This window comes from Pelobates fuscus, chromosome 9, assembly GCF_036172605.1.
Source record: "Pelobates fuscus isolate aPelFus1 chromosome 9, aPelFus1.pri, whole genome shotgun sequence".
Taxonomy (NCBI): domain Eukaryota; kingdom Metazoa; phylum Chordata; class Amphibia; order Anura; family Pelobatidae; genus Pelobates; species Pelobates fuscus.
The window spans coordinates 116,108,777-116,128,154 of record NC_086325.1 but is presented as its reverse complement, the minus strand read 5'-3'; the positions used below and the strand labels follow the sequence as shown (position 1 = coordinate 116,128,154).

Here is a 19,378-nt window from a genome sequence, read left to right as displayed (position 1 = left end):
TACATGCTTAAATCTTCATACATTTTGCACAAAAAAATATATATATTTGAAGAAGACTGGACCATAAGCCCTTCTCTTTAGCTATGCCCTTTCATGCCAGAAAAGCTTTCATATCAGTGCCTGCACATAGCTCAGCCCCTAACAGAAGTAAATTACGGTAGCTTCTTTTAATTCACAACTTGGCTGCAGACAGTCAAAGAAACTACAAACATGTTGTCATGCAGTGCAGAGCGCCATTGACCGCATCGATCATCATCAGCAGTGAGTGCTGCTCATAGCCCTTTATATGCTACTATGGCAAATTAATCACTTTAGCGCCTTTTGCGACCACAGTTACAAATAGCCGCCAGAGAGCCTGTTCTACACCATACCATTGGAGCCAGACGCAGCCAGAGCCCATCATCCTCATCTGGTTGTAAGTAGGCAATCTAGTATATTATTCATGGCACTACTCTATATTTTACCACACATTAAAGGGACACTATAGTTCCCAGAACCACTACAGCTTACTGTAGTGGTTCTGGTGTCTATACCCGGTCTCTGCAGGCTTTTTAATGTAAACACATATTGTGTGCAGCACTGGCGTTAGTTCATATGGCAGATCATATGGGTGGGGCATTGTGATGTCATATGGGGACAGGCGGCAATTTTTTATTTTGCCTAGGGCGGCAAAAATCCTTGCACCAGCCCTGATGATTAGGGTTAAGTTATGGATTAAAATTGGGATTATGGGTTTGATTAGATGCTGGATTAGGGGTAGGAAAATAATTAGAATATGAGTTGAGTTATAAATTACATGATTTTGCTATTACATGATGAAAAGGCATTGTAACGGATCCTTACAAGTCCCTAGTAACTTTGAAACAAACAAGGGAATTACAGTTTAAACTTCCATTCATTCCATTGTCTCCTGTTCGCATGGTTCCGTACGAATTCTGTGTGTAAAATATAGGTGGCCGCCATTTCGGGACTTTTACACGTGTTCGCGGCCATCTTGTGCACGAACAGCGGTGTTTGCCTGTAACCGCATGGAACTGAAAACGGATACACAAACAGGCGAACACCGCTGAGTCCTCCAGACCTCCGTAAATTCGTATGGAAACTACCGAACGTCCCACCATTCGGTAGTTCTACTTCACCATCTATGGGGATTTCAGCGACCACCGAGATTCGTATGGATGACCAGGTTTTCGGGTCTTTTTACCGTGCGAACGGAGACCGACCGCAAGGCCAAAACTCATGGAACTAATTTCGGCTAGTTGGTCTGTGCGGTCGGTCAAAACTTTGGAACACTGTATCTCCCGAACTATACATCCGAATGAGCTGATTTTTGGATATATTGGTCCCCTGAAGGAGAGCTATACCGGATTTAAAGCTGTACCCCCTGTTTTTGGGGTACATCCAGAACTTGTGTCAAAATGTGGACATTTTAATTATGTTATGTAGTTATCTGAGGGGAGGAGACGTGGGGGTGTTACCATATGTATTATTGGTTGTTTTCATCCTCCCCCTGGGAGTGTCCTGTATGTATCTGTTCCTAATAAAAAGCAGGCTGGATGTTCCAGTCCTCAGTTCATCTTGACCCTTCAAAACGTAGCCTCGTCTCGTTCTTGAAAGGGGATTATTTGGGAAGATTACTCTGTTCCTGTTTGCAGCTGAACCTGATTCTCTCTGGATATCGTGGATGGGATTATACCAGCTTGACTTCTCCACAGCAGCTTGCAGGGAAAAGGACGTCTCCAGCGGCAGATACCCTCTCAATATGTGGGTAGCCGTTACATTGGTGGCAAGCGGCGGGATGGTCCTTTTATCCAAAGAACAAGCACTGAATGGAGTCACAGTATGCCAAGCTGAAAAGACCCACACTAAAGGATTTATTGGAGAATCGTGGTAGGAGTGCCAGCAACAGACCACGGAGGGAGCTGATAGCTGACCTGCTGGAGCTGGACGAGATGGATAGGTCCATGGAGGTAACTGAACCCATGGCACCCATCAGTGAGGACGATGTGATTACAGCAATTGTACAGCGGAGATTAGCGTTGTATTCAGTCACGTCTACAGAACTAATAACCCAACTGCTCCGGGAAACAAGGGAAGAGATCCAAACCAAGAGGGTACAAGAAATGGAACTGGTAAGAGCCAGACAGCTCACTACACAGACAGTTCCTACCCCGCTACCCACTACTACGGTAAAGAAAATTCCCTTCACTGCATTTAAAACCTTTGTAGAAAATGAAGAGGAAATTGATGGGTATTTGGCTGACTTTGAAAGGCAGTGCTCTCTACATCAAATACCGCCAGAGCAATGGGTCACTATTCTGGCTGGGAAGCTATCAGGAAAAGCAAATGAGGCTTTTCGAGCACTGACTACAGAGGAGATTGCACAGTACCAAAAAGTAAAAGAGGCACTACTCCGCCGGTACGCTGTAACCCCAGAGACATACCGTCGCCGCTTCCGGGAGTCCAAAAAGAAAGCCGTGGACTCCCACATGGAATGGGCTAATAGGTTACAGCGAGTGGCATCACACTGGATGCAAGGCTGCAACGCTAGCACGGGAGAGGAAGTATTACAACTGTTTTTATTGGAACACTTCTTCCAAGATGTATCTGCTGACTTGCAGGATTGGGTAAGGGACAGACGCCCTAGCAATTTAAAAGAGGCAGCGCAGCTGGCAGACGAGTACGCTGAAAGCAGGAGGGTAAGCCAAAATACCCCAAGGCCAGCTATCAAAGTAGAGCAACGGCCCCCGGCTGCCTCGTCTCGACCAGAGTTCCGGGCTCCCATACCACCAGGACCAACCCGGCCTCAAGGACACAACAACTACCCCCGAGACTCGCATAGGATCATCTGTCACCGGTGCAACAACCCTGGACATGTCGCAAGGTATTGCCCACTAGGACCAGCCGCTAATAATAATTGGAGGCGCAACTCCACAGAGAACAACCACACCCGTACCTCTGCTGCCCACTGTATAGAGGCCGAAATGGGCCCCGAGGAATGCCTGGGCATTTTGTATGAGGCAGATCCGATACAAGCCGCCTCCCCAGATAATCGCCAGCACCATAGGCAAGAGGTACGCGTGAATGGACAAATAGCCCAAGGATTGAGGGATACAGGGGCTACCATTACTTTGGTGCAGCGACACTTGGTAAAACCAGAGCATTTGGCCAAACACACCGTTGCTGTCCGTGTTGCAGGGGGTGCTGTATTTCGTTTACCCACGGCCCGGGTACACTTGGACTGGGGGGTTGGGTCAGGAAAGACCACGGTGGGCATCATGGATAATCTACCTGCTGAGGTCGTCTTGGGCAACGATATTGGCCCTCTGACTTCAGCCTACTTGCCCACCACCGATGCAGCCTGCCCCGTAACCACCCGAGCACAGAGCAGGCTTACTGATGACGCCACCACAGGCCAGGAGACCCAGGTAAGCAACACACAGACACGTAGGTCACACATAAGGGAGAAGCCATTAACGTGGGACACCCCAGAAGAGTTTGGGAGGGAGACTAGAGAGGACCCCACCCTACAGACGTACCGGGAGATAGCCGCTAGTGGGGGGAATGAGCATGAACGTTTTGTATGGGAACATGACAGGTTATACCGACTGACTGTGAGTAGAAAGAAGGGCTGTGCCCCTTCACAGAAACGCCAACTAGTGGTACCCAGAAAGTACCGGTTGGAGCTTCTCCGAATTGGCCATGATATTCCCCTAGCAGGACATTTGGGGGGTAACCGCACAACCTATCGGATAGCCCAGACCTTTTTCTGGCCGAATATTTCCAAGGATGTGCGGCGCTATTGCAGTACCTGCGACATATGCCAGAGGGTGGGGAAAAGAGGGGATCACCCTAAAGCTCGACTGTCACCTATGCCCATAATCGAGGAACCGTTTAGCCGGGTGGCAGTCGACCTGGTAGGGCCCCTACCTAACCCTAGCCCATCCGGTAAGAAATATATACTTACTGTGGTGGACTACGCTACCCGCTACCCGGAAGCCGTCGCCCTGGCAAATAGTCAGGCCGACACTGTCGCCAGTGCCTTAGTGGGGATATTCACTAGAGTAGGTTTTCCCCGAGAAATACTATCTGACAGGGGGACTCAATTTACCGCAGATCTGACCCAACAGTTATGGAAGGTCTGCGGTATTCAGAACCTCCTCAGCTCACCCTACCACCCCCAGACGAACGGTCTCTGCGAACGCTTTAATGGTACCTTAAAACAGTTGCTGAGGACCTTTACCGCGGAATACAGAGACTGGGAGCGATTCTTGCCGCACCTCTTGTTTGCATATCGGGAGGTGCCGCAGGAATCCACTGGGTTCTCCCCGTTCGAACTACTCTACGGAAGAAGGGTACGAGGTCCCCTCGACCTCATCCGGGAGCATTGGGAAGGGGAGATGTAATCTGAAGGGATCCCTATTGTACCGTATGTTCTGGAGATGCGGGACCGCATGGAGCAGTTGGCCAGGATGGCACGGGACCATCTCCATGCGGCCCAGGGTCGACAGAAGCGTTGGTATGATAGGGGCGCCCAACAGAGAACTTTCCAGGTGGGTCAGAAAGTGCTGGTACTTAGACCGGTAAAGGGAAATAAACTCCAGACATCCTGGCAGGGCCCTTACAAAGTAGTAGCGCAGGTCTGCGACACTACTTATGTGATTGCCAGCAATAAAGATGAGAGAATTCAGAAAACCTTTCATGTAAATTTACTGAAAGAATACCAAGAGCGGCCAGAGGATGTTGCCGCTATATACATTTCTGCTACCGAGGACCCCGACAGCCTACCTATCCCAGACCTATTAGCACCCAGAAAATCCCCTAGCTTACTGGACACCATCCAACTAGGGGAGCGGCTAACCGCAGCCGAAAAGGGCCAACTTAAACAGTTGATAATGGAACAGAAATTAACGTTCGCCCAGGAACCAGGGTACACCACGCTAGCGACCCATTATGTCGAGACCCCAGGACAAGTACCCCTTAGGCAAACCCCATATCGAATCCCTGAGGCAGTCAGGGGAGAAATGAAAAAGGAAGTACAAGAAATGCTAAGGTTAGGAGTCATAGAACCGTCTGACAGCCCCTGGGCTTCACCCGTAGTCCTAGTACCCAAAAAGGACGGAGCTACTAGATTTTGTGTAGACTATAGGCGACTCAATGACCGTACCGTAACAGATGCGTACCCCATGCCCCGAGTGGACGAACTATTAGACCGCATTGCCAGGGGGAGGTATCTGACCACCATTGATCTATGCAAGGGATACTGGCAGATTCCCCTGGCCAAGGAGGCTATCCCCAAGTCGGCGTTCGTCACCCCATTTGGCCTGTACCAATTTAAGGTCATGCCATTTGGGATGAAGAACGCCCCAGCTACCTTTCAGCGCTTGGTGGATAGACTTCTTGATGGCTTCCAGGACTTTGCCTGCGCATACCTGGATGACATAGCGATCTATAGTGAAACATGGGGGGAACACTTGCGACATGTAGAGGCTGTACTGGATCAGATTCGGGCCGCAGGCCTGACTCTGAAACCGGAAAAATGTAACTTCGGCATGGCCGAAGTCCAATACCTGGGACACAGGGTAGGATGTGGGAAACAACGCCCGGAACCCGCTAAGATTGAGGCGGTAGCTAACTGGCCCACACCCCACACCAAGACGCAGGTATTGGCATTCTTGGGGACAGCAGGATACTATAGAAAATTTGTCCCGGACTATAGCACTATCGCTAAACCCCTGACCGACTTAACGAAAAAGAACTTGCCTAGGGTAGTCCTGTGGTCTCCGGCCTGTGAGACAGCCTTCCAAGCCTTGAAAAATGCTCTGATCAATGCACCTGTTCTATCTGCCCCCGTTCCTAACAAAAGATTTGTCGTCCATACAGATGCATCCATGTATGGACTGGGGGCAGTTCTGAGCCAGATCGGAGAAGATGGGGGAGAACACCCTGTCGCGTATCTCAGCAGAAAACTATTGCCCAGGGAAGTGAGTTACGCGGCAGTGGAAAAAGAATGTTTAGCCCTAGTTTGGGCCCTAAAGAAACTTACACCCTACTTATATGGACAGGAGTTTACCCTGATCACCGATCATAACCCCCTGGTATGGCTGAACCGAGTAGCTGGAGACAATGGACGCTTGCTAAGGTGGAGCTTAGCACTACAGCCATACAATTTCCGCATCCAGTATCCCCCGGCGGCTTCAATGGAAACGCTGATGGATTATCCAGGCAAACGGAACTTTTACCGTAGCAGCAGACCGGACAGCCCCACGTTGACCCGAACAGGATCAATCCGGGTCTGCCGGAGTGTTCCACAAAAGGGGAGCAGTGTAACGGATCCTTACAAGTCCCTAGTAACTTTGAAACAAACAAGGGAATTACAGTTTAAACTTCCATTCATTCCATTGTCTCCTGTTCGCATGGTTCCGTACGAATTCTGTGTGTAAAATATAGGTGGCCGCCATTTCGGGACTTTTACACGTGTTCGCGGCCATCTTGTGCACGAACAGCGGTGTTTGCCTGTAACCGCATGGAACTGAAAACGGATACACAAACAGGCGAACACCGCTGAGTCCTCCAGACCTCCGTAAATTCGTATGGAAACTACCGAACGTCCCACCATTCGGTAGTTCTACTTCACCATCTATGGGGATTTCAGCGACCACCGAGATTCGTATGGATGACCAGGTTTTCGGGTCTTTTTACCGTGCGAACGGAGACCGACCGCAAGGCCAAAACTCATGGAACTAATTTCGGCTAGTTGGTCTGTGCGGTCGGTCAAAACTTTGGAACACTGTATCTCCCGAACTATACATCCGAATGAGCTGATTTTTGGATATATTGGTCCCCTGAAGGAGAGCTATCCAGCGATACCGGCGATTTAAAGCTGTACCCCCTGTTTTTGGGGTACATCCAGAACTTGTGTCAAAATGTGGACATTTTAATTATGTTATGTAGTTATCTGAGGGGAGGAGACGTGGGGGTGTTACCATATGTATTATTGGTTGTTTTCATCCTCCCCCTGGGAGTGTGCTGTATGTATCTGTTCCTAATAAAAAGCAGGCTGGATGTTCCAGTCCTCAGTTCATCTTGACCCTTCAAAACGTAGCCTCGTCTCGTTCTTGAAAGGGGATTATTTGGGAAGATTACTCTGTTCCTGTTTGCAGCTGAACCTGATTCTCTCTGGATACCGTGGATGGGATTATACCAGCTTGACTTCTCCACAGCAGCTTGCAGGGAAAAGGACGTCTCCAGCGGCAGATACCCTCTCAATATCTGGGTAGCCGTTACAGGCATGATTTTATTAAAGACACGGAGGCGAGTATTGCTTATCCCATTCTTTACTGTCCACCAATAGAAGCAAAGAATACAAACAGTAAGAAAAAAATGATATACATAATGATAAGCCACTCCCATACCAAGTCCCAGTATATTGGTCAGCACCTCCCCTCATATTTCCTCCTTCTTTACTGCTCCACAGTCAGTCAAGTACCATGTTTTTGTCTCTGGAGATTTAATCATGATTGGTGTATTTTATTTGTATGTTTGACCACTTTTTGGTTAATTATGGATTTTTGAAAATAATTAGAATATGAGTTGGGTTATAAATTGGATTAAAGGTTCTGGATTAGGGCTTGGATTGTGGATTGGATTATGGGTTGGATTAATGGTTGCATTAAGGGGCAGGACTATGGACAAGATTAGGGGAAAAAGTATACTGTTGGGTATCGTACTTGAGAAGAGTAGCAAAATACAAATATGTGACGTTTGCGGTAGTGGAAAACCCATGGTCTGTGAATTTCCCTGAAATAAAACATGCGTGGAAAAACTCAGCACAAAAAAAAATTTGACCTAGGATTGTGATAAAATGGTTAAATGGAAAATGTCTAAATGCTCTTAATTACATAGCCTATCCTACCTGATGTACTTTCTACAAATATATACTTTGTGTAGCAGTTTTAGATACTCTGGCATGCTGATATTACAACTTTTATTCTAGTCAAAGTTTTAGATTTAAAGCCATACTTCACTCTTTGTAGTATTTGTTTTATAACTTCTAAAACATTTATTAAAATCCTTGAATTTAACAATCAGGACTAATTAGTGAATCTATTTTGAGTTCATTTTGTTTACTTGCACTTAGTGTGTAGCAATTATTGCAAACAATGTGCTTCTTCAATTTTTGTTTTCTCCAATTTTTTTATGTTTTCTTCCTTTTTAATATTGCATTATGTATACATATAGGTTATTAAAAAAGGTCTTATTTCCTCTTTAACCCCTTAAGGACCAAACTTCTGGAATAAAAGGGAATCATGACATGTCACACATGTCATGTGTCCTTAAGGGGTTAAAAAATTATATATAAGATGTATAGATGCACTTATACAGAAAGGGAGAAATTGTGGTAGAATAAATGTATGTAAAAAAACGCCTTAAGGCCTTAATCACAAACGCATTGCATCTCATAAAAGCTTAAGGGGTTAACATCTGTTAAAGGACCATTATAGTGCCAGGAAAACAAACTCGTTTTCCTGGCACTATGTAGTCCTTAGGTCCCCCCCAACCTCATGGCCCCCCTCCCGCTGGGCTGAAGGGGATTAAAACCCCTTCAGCCACTTACCAGCGCCGGGCTCCTTCGGTGCTGGTGACCTCTCCTTCCCCTCCAACGTTGGCTCCCGAGCGGAGCCGAATGTGCACGCGCGGCTATTACTAAATACTTTCCTATGGACGTCAGCGTCTTCTCACTGTGATTTTCACAGTGAGAATCGCGGAAGCAGCCTCAAGTGGCTGTGATGTGAGACAGCTACTAGAGGCTGGATTAACCCTGCAGTGTAAACATAGCAGTTTCTCTGAAACTGCTATGTTTTCAGTTGAAGGGTTAAAACTAGAGGGACCTGACACCCAGACCACTTAATTGAACTGAAGTGGTCTGGGTGCCTATAGTGGTTCTTTAATCTTTTTATCATGAGATGCTCTATTTTCTTTTAAAGGGACACTATAGTCAGCAGAACAACTACATCTTATTATAGTTAGTTGTTCTGGTGAGTATAGTATGTCCCTGCAGGCTTTTTGCAGTAAACACTGTCTTTTCTGAGAAAAGACAGTGTTTACCTTACAGCCTATGGACACCTTCAATGGCCACTCCTCAGATGGTTAGTAGAGGTGCTTCCTGACATTCAGTGTCTCCACCCTCTGCATGGAGACACTGAACTTTCCTCATGGAGATGCACTGATTTAATGCATCTATATGAGGAGATGCTGATTGGCAAGGGTGCCATTTGACTTTTCCCCAGACCCGCCTCCTTGTCTAAGATCATCATTGATAATATTAGCCAATCCAATGCTTTTCCATGGGGTGATGTCAGATCAGAGCCAGCACCAGCAGACTGGAATAAAGGTAACATGTAATTATATTTAGGGAGGACAAGAGAGGGCCAGGAGGGCTAGATAGTGAATTTAACACTAAACGGTCAGGAATACATTTGTGTTTCTGACCCTATAGTGTTCCTTTAAAAATGTATTAAGGATATAACAGATTACATCACAATCCAATTCAGACAAGGTAAAATCCATGGAAACATTGGAAATAAAGAGGAGAAACTAAAACTTTATTTCACTGGTCCTCTTCTTTGGATGCTTTCTCTATGCATCAGTTTCATCTGCACAGTGTGCAGGCTAGCAAATATAAAAATAAATGCAAGTTTAAGCACAGTATTGCGTGATAATGAGAGAAGGAGAGCTCTCTTACACGTGGTTCCCCTAGTCCATGTCACAGTGCTACTCTTGTCTGCAAGTATAGAGGATAAATAGAGGATGTTTTGACGGATATGTTGGCAGTGAAGCAAGCACGTTGGAGGATTGAGGAAGTACCCCAAGCAGGACCAATCATATCTGAAAGCATGTGGAAGTGGAGAGTGGTAGTTACAACAGAGTAATTCCCACAATCCCCAATAATTATTAGAATGTAAGTACTAATACAGCAGGTTACTATGATAAATTATACATTAAATGATTTACGAGATGTTATGTGCTAAATTAGTTTTATATTATTTTTAGCACACTTGTATTTTGTATTATATTTAGCTATATTAGTTTTAGCACACCTTTTGTATTGTGTTATTAACCCCTTAACTACCAAATGGTTTTAGAGGAAAAAAAAATCACTACCGGAAAGTATTTTGGGTGCCTAGGAAAGTAATGTTTAAATGTATTCAATATGCATAGAAAGCAAAAAATTTTTATGGAAACAAAAACAGCAAAATTGATTGAACAAAAAATGTTTTAAAAAAGTAATTTACTAAATGTAAAGGCTTGGCCGGCAGTTGTGGGAGGGGCATGTTATCCTATTTCAACCCCTTACCCACCTTCCTCTGTCCCGTACGTGCTTTTAGCGATTCGCATGACTACACTCCCTCTATCTATACCAGTGGTAGTCAACCTTTTTCTACCTACCGCCCACTAATGCATCTTTCTTGATGGAAAAATTTGCTTACCGACCACCAGTTTTCGCACAAGTGCAGAATATTTTTTAGAAAGGAGGGTGTTTTAAAAAAAATTAATGTACGTACATTTATCTTTTTATTTCTACTTTATGCATGTTTATAATGTTTTTAACTTTATAAAGTTTAATGAGAAAACAAAGTAAATTGAAATTATATTTACTAGTGATTAATGAGATCCTTGAGGTTGATGCTGCAAGACTAAATATTTGATATCTGGTACGATTTTCGTAAGGAACAAACAAAGGTCTCCTCTTTCAGTGATATTCAGACAATTTCTCTGTTTGCTCATAATATGATTTCTCATCTGTGCATCAGCTCCCCTCCTCAATTCCCCTCCCCACTTTGTTGTCCCCTTTTTTCTATTTTTTAACCTTCCTTATAGCAATGCCCAGTAGGAAGGCTGAGCTAGGTAGCCCACTTACTATTATTAGCCAAAAACAATTCTCTCCTTTTGCTTCTTTATCCTTTTTTACAAGTACTCTACTCCTTCTTTCTCTTATTCTACAAATACTCTGCTCCTTCTTTCTTCTATTCTACAAGTACTCTGCTCACAGACAAACACATACACTCACTCACACATACACATGCACACTCAGACAAACACACTCACACATACACTTACAGACACACACTCACAGAGAAACACATACACACAAACATACACACATATACTTACAGACACACACATACATACTCACAAATACACTTACAGACACACAAATTATTAATATTAAATGTCCACCCAGCCTCCCTACCTGGAGAGTTGGTGTGGATCTGTCCCTGGTGTCCAGTGGGGCTTCACTTCGGCGGGCGGCAGAGTTCTAATCCGAGGCGGCGAGGGAGCTCTAACCTATCTGCTCTGCTCCCTCGCGGGCTGTCTACTGAAACCAGGAGCCGGAATATGACGTCATAGTCTGGCTCCCGCGGCATCAGCAAACATTGCGCGAGGGAGCAGAGAGGTTAGAGCTCCCTCGCCGCCTCGGATTAGAACTCTGCCGCGCCGGGGGGTCCAGAAGGTGGCCTGGCAGGAGGGAGCGCTTCCTTCCTGCCGGTCACTGAAATCTTGCGCCCCCAAGCCGCTCACGCCCGCCCGCTCTAAAAAGGAGAAATCCTCTCAAAAAGAGGATTTAGCCACCGAAATCCCTACCGCCCACCTGGAATCCTGAAACGCCCACTAGTGGGCGGTAGGGACCAGGTTGACGACCCATGATCTATACTTTTCATTACACCTCATGGATGGGCCTTCTTTTATTACAGAGGAAAGAGCTCAGGTAACTTTTTTTCTTTTGTTTTTACTATATGTATTTTGGCTGATGTGTACTATGGTCGTTGCTGCCACCCAGGAGTAATGGGAGTTTGAGCGCAGGACTTGTTTCTTTGTATTCACTTTTGTATCACACAGCTAGGTTACAATGCTGCTGCCCATCCCATGTGTTCCCTATTAAAGGTTAATGAAGGCATGTGGGTAATGAAGGCATGTGTAACGGATCGACGGGCACCCCGACTGGGTACCTCCGTTAAAGGATGCTCCTAGCGATTCCTGAGAGCTCCAAGCACTGCAGCAGACACCACAACCACCGAACCAGAGAAACATATAAATTCTCTCAAGTATATGAATGCTGTATACAGCCGAATAGGACAAACCATGCAAATAGGTTTACACTCACACACAGGCTTGAATTTAGTCCAGATTTTCACCTAGACTAAACATCGCCGGAAAGCTGATTTCAGGGCCGAACTCGTCAAATTCTGACAAAGTTTTTTTCCATTTCCAAGTTTCCCTTCCCTTCCTACCCCCAAATACAATGTTTATATTCCTGTTGTTATACAAATATGTAAAACTTTAACCCCTTAAGGACCAAACTTCTGGAATAAAAGGGAATCATGACGTGTCAGACACGTCATGTGTCCTTAAGGGGTTAATAAAAATTATTTGAAAAAAAAAAAAAAAAAAAAAAATCCAAACAATTTGACAGCTGCTTGCAATTCAAATACTTACCACCCTTGCTGGTAAAAATGTTATGTGGCTGCTAATAAATAGTTTTTGCTGTTGATATAAAATAAAGCAAACTTACTGGTCCAGTGTTAATTGTTAGATAGAGGAACAGTTCATTATAGAGTCGATATATTATTTTGTAGTCCTGTATGTTATGAGAATTCTGTAATAACCGAAGCAATGCTTAAACACTGATTGTAAAGTATTCTTTCACACTCAATAAAAACTCTTGGAATAAAAAAAAAAAGCAAACAACCCAGTTTAAAGCACTTATTAATTTTGCAACAAACTAGGAAAGTATTTCTTCTTAAGCCCAGAATGACAGTCAGATGTCTCTATGGATCAAGAAGCTATTACCCCACAAATTAAAAAATTATATCCCTGAATATTTGCAATGTTTTTGCAAGCATGTATCCAATTGCTGTTTAATCATCTGTATAGACACCTCTTCAGGCAGAGAATTCCACATCTTTATTGTTCTTACTGGGGAAAAAAAACCAAAACATTTGCCTTAGTTTAAATCTCCTTCTTACAGTCCTGTTTATGAATAGATTTCCAGACAATGATTTGTAATGGCTCCGAATATACAGTCAGGGGAAAAAGAAAGTACACCCTCTTCGAATTCTATAGTTTTACATATTAGGGCATAATGACAATCATCTGTTCCTTAGCAGGTCTTAAAATTAGGTAAATACAACTTAAGATGAACAACAATACATGACATATTACACAGTGTCACAATTTATTTAAATAACGTCAAAATGTTGTTTCATGATGTGTGACAGAGTGAAAGAAGGTCTGGAAAGCTGCAATAAAGTAATAAATTGCTAGACTTTTGTACCATAAATGCATTGTGTTCAGCCAAGATAAAAATTTGTTCGGGAGGAATGCCAGCGCCTGAACGAGACAGTCGCACACTGCACGAGCTCCGGCTGCACGCACAATCATAAGGCACTTTCCTGACCCTTACAGTGCGCCAACGCACCCGGTTCCGGCTGTCCTCCCCTCCAATACCGATGGGGAAGAAAACTAAAAAGTACCGGGTGGATCTGGACCCGGGACATTGCTGCGCCAGAAGGGTAGGTCAGAGAAAGCCAAAATGGCGCCTGTGGAGGCATACACATCAGCTACCTTAGACGAGGAAAGCCTCCCTGAGATCCTGTCTTCCTTCCCAAAAACAACAGTGCCTATGCCAGGCCCCTCTGCATTAAGAGACAATGCTCCCTCCAGCAAAGCTGACATCAAAGCCCTATCACAAGAAATCCGGGCAATGTTGCAAGCCGATATGGCAGTTCTGAGGGAGGAAATGGCAACTTTTGTTATGTTTACTATGCATTATGAGCTATGTATTATGAGCAAAAATAGAGAATTAAAAAAATAATAATAAATAATTTGTTCAGAGTGTCCAAAAGTCATTCATAGGTCTGTTCAGCTTGGACAAATATCATCCATGCAAAATAGATTGGAATGCCATTCCAAGGGGAAATAAAGAACAAGGAAAGGTGCTTAAAATTTTACTGTAATACAAAAATGGCAACAATATAGCCTGGCCTAATTGCTTTGCAATATTAGCCATTTTTGCAATACCAATTCTGAGCGGTCAAAATTCTATCTGTATATTTGAATAAAAAAAAAAAAAAAAATAGCAAGCGAGAGAACTTTGCAATTGATGATTCACTCACCCCATTCACCCTGAGAAGAGCAAAACTGACGCACATCTAGCCTATAGCGTGAGTGACCATTCAGTGTGAAAAAAACACAGTACGCTATAATCTGTAGTATGAAGTATCAGGCATAACGACACTGCACACTCGGCTAGGCAGGGCAAAACATTGGAAATGTAGAATGTGATGGATGATAAGAACCATTCGGCCCATCAAGTCTGCCCAATTTTCTAAATACTTCCATTAGTCCCTGACCTTATCTTATATCTATGATAGCTTTATGCCTATCCCATGCATGCTTAAACTCCTTCAGTGTGTTAACCACTACCACTTCAGCTGGAAGGTTATTCCATGTATCTATTACTTTCTCAGTAAAGTAATACTTCCTGATATTTTTGCCCCTATAATTTAAGACTATGTCCTCTTGTGGTAGTTTTTTTTTTTCCTTTTAAATATACTGTCCTTCTTTACTGTGTTGATTACCTTTATGTATTTAAATGTTTCTATCATATGCCCCCTCTCGTCTTTCCTCCAAATTATACATGTCAAGATCCTTTAACCTTTCCTGCTAAGTTTCCTACTGCAATCCATGATCTAGTTTAGTAGCCCTTTTCCAAATTCTCTCCAAAGTATCAACAGCCTTTTGGAGACAATTTCCAGTACTACGTACAATACTCCAAGTGAGGCTGTGTGAAGCTGGCCCCCCTACAATCGGCACAAATAAAAAAAAAATCTAATGTGTTTTGTTAGTGCTACGTTTGTGCTTTAAAAATTAATATTTGTGCTGCTTTTACTATTAAGATAATTAGCGAGTAAATAAAGGTCACCAAAGGTCAACCAGCCCCCCTACAACAGCCAAAACACATGAAACTGGGCTGGTTGGTTAGTGCTGCGTTTGTGCCATTTCAATCACCATAATAACTTTTTGGAAATTGTAACCAACTGATACTTTTTGAATGAACAATAAAAATATAAAAAAAAAAAAAAAAAAAAAAAAAAAAGGATTTTCTTTCTTCAAACGGTTGGGGGGGGAGTGCTTGATTGTGCAATTTGAAATGCACAATCAAGCACTGGCACTGAAACTATCTACTCTAAATCAAAAATCTCTATGTCTGTCTATTAAATAAATAAATAAATAAATAAATAAAATCACAAATCAGCATACCTTCCAGGTGCGGAAGACAGTCCGGAAGACAGTCAATAGAGGCTGAATTAACCCCAAATGTAAACATAGAAGTTTCTCTGAAACTGTTATGTTTACATGTGAAGGGTTAAAACCTGAGGGACCTGGCACCCAGACCACTTCAGTGAGCTGAAGTGGTCTGGGTGACTATAGTGTCCCTTTAAGATAATTCCTTTTTTTATTTGATTGTAAGTTTAATGTTGTGGAAATCTGGAATTCTACACTTCTGCAAACACACACTAGTTTGATTCCTGTACCTGTGGAGCTGTCTATTGTATACAATAATACAGTGTACTTTTCTGTAAGTTGTTTTGCTAGTGAATTTGTGATACATTCACGTGAACCATGTTACTAACAAAGTTATTCAATAAAGTTAGAATTCAAAGTGGATTTCAAATATGATGCCAAAGTAGCCAATCTTTTTTAATTCAGGTATGTTTCCACTTCAGATACTTTGGCCTTAAATTTGAAATTCACTGTGAATTCTCACTTTAGTGAATAACCCTGTGCGGATTTTGTTGCTGTGAAGTTCTGTGATATTGTGGATGACAGGGCGCTAGCTTGGGTGACCTCGTTTCTCCACGACAGGGTTCAAAGGGTAAAATTGGGGACATTTTACTCCTCTAACATCTCCCTGACGTGTGGAGTCCCCCAGGGTTCGGCTTTATCTCCAATCCTGTTTAACATCTATATGAGGCCACTGACCCATATCATCCGCCGCCACATGCTTCCCTATCATATCTATGCCGACGATACCCAGTTGTACTTTCGCCTGGCCAAGAAAAAGGAGGATCAAATCAATCTTTCTTCATGCCTACAGGATATCCAGTCGTGGATGGGAGCCAATTATTTAAAACTTAATGGCTCCAAAACTGAATGCATCATCTTCAGTAACCAGGAGGTGAATAGTATCTTTCCCTCATGGCCGGACTCGTTTTCTCCATCTCCGAGTCCTGCCACTAAGGTCAGAGATCTGGGAGTCATTCTCGATTCCAGGTTGACACTGAAGCCTCAGATTAATCAGGTGGTAAGCTCTTGCCACTACCACCTGAAGCTTCTGAGGTCTATTTTCAGATTCATTGCCCCCTCCGATCAAATCTCGGTGGTCAACGCCATCATCAGTAGCCGATTGGACTACTGCAATGCTCTGTACATTGGACTGCCTCAGAACATCATACACAAGCTACAGTTGATACAGAACGCAGCTGCAAGGCTACTTACGGGTGTGGCCCGCAATGACCATATCACTCCATCATTAAGAGCCTTGCACTGGTTGCCCGTTCGTGAACGGGTTCTGTTTAAAAATGTTTTTTTGGTATATAAGGCAGTCCATGGTATGGGACCAGACTATCTGAAGGATAAATTCACACGCTATACTCCCAGTCGATCCTTGAGATCGGCTGATTTAGCCTTATTGAAGATTCCAAATTTTAAAAAGAAAAAGTGCGGAGGGAGAACGAGTGATGTTCAGGGAGCGCAATTTTGGAACTCCCCGCCTCTGACATTAAGACTTGAGAATGATCTACTGAAGTTTCGCCGGAGCTTAAAAACAGTTTTATTTGCTCAGGCGTATGGGATGACATGAAACTTTTAACCTGGTTCAAATGCATGTGATTATAATGCTGTTGTTTGCTGGATATTGTTTTGTCTGTTTTATTGCTGGTATGCGCATCGAGACCCTATGGGTAATAAGACTGCGTTTCTTAAGAATTTTTAATAAATAAATAAATAAATATTGACACACTGCTCTTTTTTGTGAAGTATATTGTGTGGAGGACATACTCATACACAAAACACATTCATGTAATATTTATTGAATTACATTCTGGGTTTCCCTTATATACACATAGACATTCTATGTTTCCCTTATATACACTGTTTATTATTATGAGAATATATGATAATAATAATGAAAATATGATCTGATACACTCACAAACACCACATGCAACAAACAAAGCACATTTTAGTGGTTGCAGCTGACTCCAAACCCTGTCAACTGATCAACATTCAACCTGTCTCAAGTACTATGTTTATTATCAAATGAAATTATAGGACACTGTGACGAAACGCCTTTTGTCACTGGATTTTTTGGTAACCAGCTGCCCTTTTCCCCTGGCTGTTGGAGGAGCCTGCGTTCCAGCCTCTTGCCTCATGACTATGGCCCTGGGTTGTATGGCCCTTTACAAACCTTATTTGGGCTAATGGATTTGTATTATGTTGCTGCTGGCCCTTTAAGAAATATGGGGAAGGATTGGTACTTGTTATATGGCACTTCGGATGCCGCCGAAGTTTGTCGAAGTCGTCGAAGTGGCCGCCAGGAACACGTGGCGGCGGCCATTTTAATTTAGTCGAACGAGGTCAGCGGGGTAAACTAAATAATCTATGGAACTAATATCGGATGCGCAAATATACGAACACCGCTGGCCCTTACCGTCACCTCCACTTCGACACTTCGGTAAAAGTCGAAGTATGTTCGATAATTCGAACAACAGGTTGCAATGTGCTATTTGCACGAACGGACCGTTCGTGCATTCGAAGGGGACTTAGACGTTTTTCTGTAGGAAATTGACCGAGGTCGGTCATAAAGGACTGACACCTAACTTTTTATGTACTGGATGGATTTGTCTGATTTTTGGTTATGTTTATATTTAAAGTATTCTGATTCTGAATATGTGAATATGATGCATATTTTTAAAGTTACAGTATATGTATAAAAAGTGTATTTTTCCTGTCTGTGATAAATTACATTAACCCATTGTGTTCAGTAATTATATCACAGGCAGAGGGGAGGGATTGTATGTTTGTGCTGGGTGTGTTTTACGGTTTGCCTGTAAATGATTGGTTGTACTGTGTCCCACCCTGTGGGATATCCCCTTGCATGGGGACTTGCATATGTTTGGGGGATTGAAGAACTACACTCTGGGGATTGCTATAATCACTATACTCCCCAGGGTATAATCACTAAGCTCTGCTAAGAGCTTGTTTTTGTTCCTGCTCTCTGGAATTCAGAGAGGTCCACCTACTGGAAGCTGGACCCTGGTCTTGGGCCCAGAGTGGGTGGAGACGGCGAGACCCCAACCAAGCTGCGGCGTTTCGTGGGGTCTGCAGTGGTTATGGTGTCGGGCAGAGTGCTTGGAGTCCTCGGAAAGCACTAGGAGCATCCGTCAGCGGAAGGTACCCGGTCAGGGTGCCAGCGGTTCCGTTACAGACACAATAAATAGGAACGCATTATCCTCGCAGTCATGTGTGCGAGGATGACAATGCTTCTAAACAAAGCGACTCAAGAGGAGTGACATGGGCAGAGACCTGTAAGAACATGTTTAACCCCTTAAGGACACATGACATGTGTGACATGTCATGATTCCCTTTTATTCTAGAAGGTCTTTAAGGGCTTAAACGTGATTTTGCACTTCCCTTTATCTCTCAAGAAATTGTCTCCAGAAGTGGGTAATAAGAGAAAAAAAAATGAATGGGAGAATCCTTCAAAATCTTGACTACACAGCTTGAATCAAGACCAGTGGCACATATGCCATGGGGCGAGATGGGAGGGTCATTCACAGATCCAATCAAAATCCATTATCCAATATCCAATATTAAGCATATTTTTAGGGTTAGCAAAATTTGACAATTTTATCTTCAAGTTAATATTTCTCAACATTTGTGTATTAGCAAACAAGCTAGCAATTGCATCAGCTAACCCGAATCACCTGAAAAATCAATATTCTCTTGAGTTTAGTTCATAATTGTTCATCGATATTCGCATCTCGGATAATGACTCTACTGAATGACATTTGTTTTTATATTTGTCTACATTGTTTTTTTTGGTTTTTTTTAAACATCCATTTGTCTGTATCACCAGTCTGGTTGAAGAAGGGTAGTGCCACACTTATTTGACGCAGAGCCTGGTAACTAAAATGCTCTGTATAAGGTGAGCAATTCTTTTTATACCCATTATTGTTTTCAAATAAAGTACAACATATTCCACTATTCAATTGTATTCCTTTTTTGGGGAAAAAACATCATATTCAATGAGA

The 19,378-nt window shown here is 43.3% G+C and overlaps 1 protein-coding gene across 1 annotated transcript in view; it reads right to left on the bottom strand.

The window, feature by feature from the left end:
* The window catches only part of LOC134572268 (tumor necrosis factor ligand superfamily member 15-like), a 77,310-nt gene that overhangs the window by 56,634 nt on the left and 1,298 nt on the right, over positions 1 to 19,378 (bottom strand). The gene's annotated exons all lie outside the window — the stretch shown is intronic.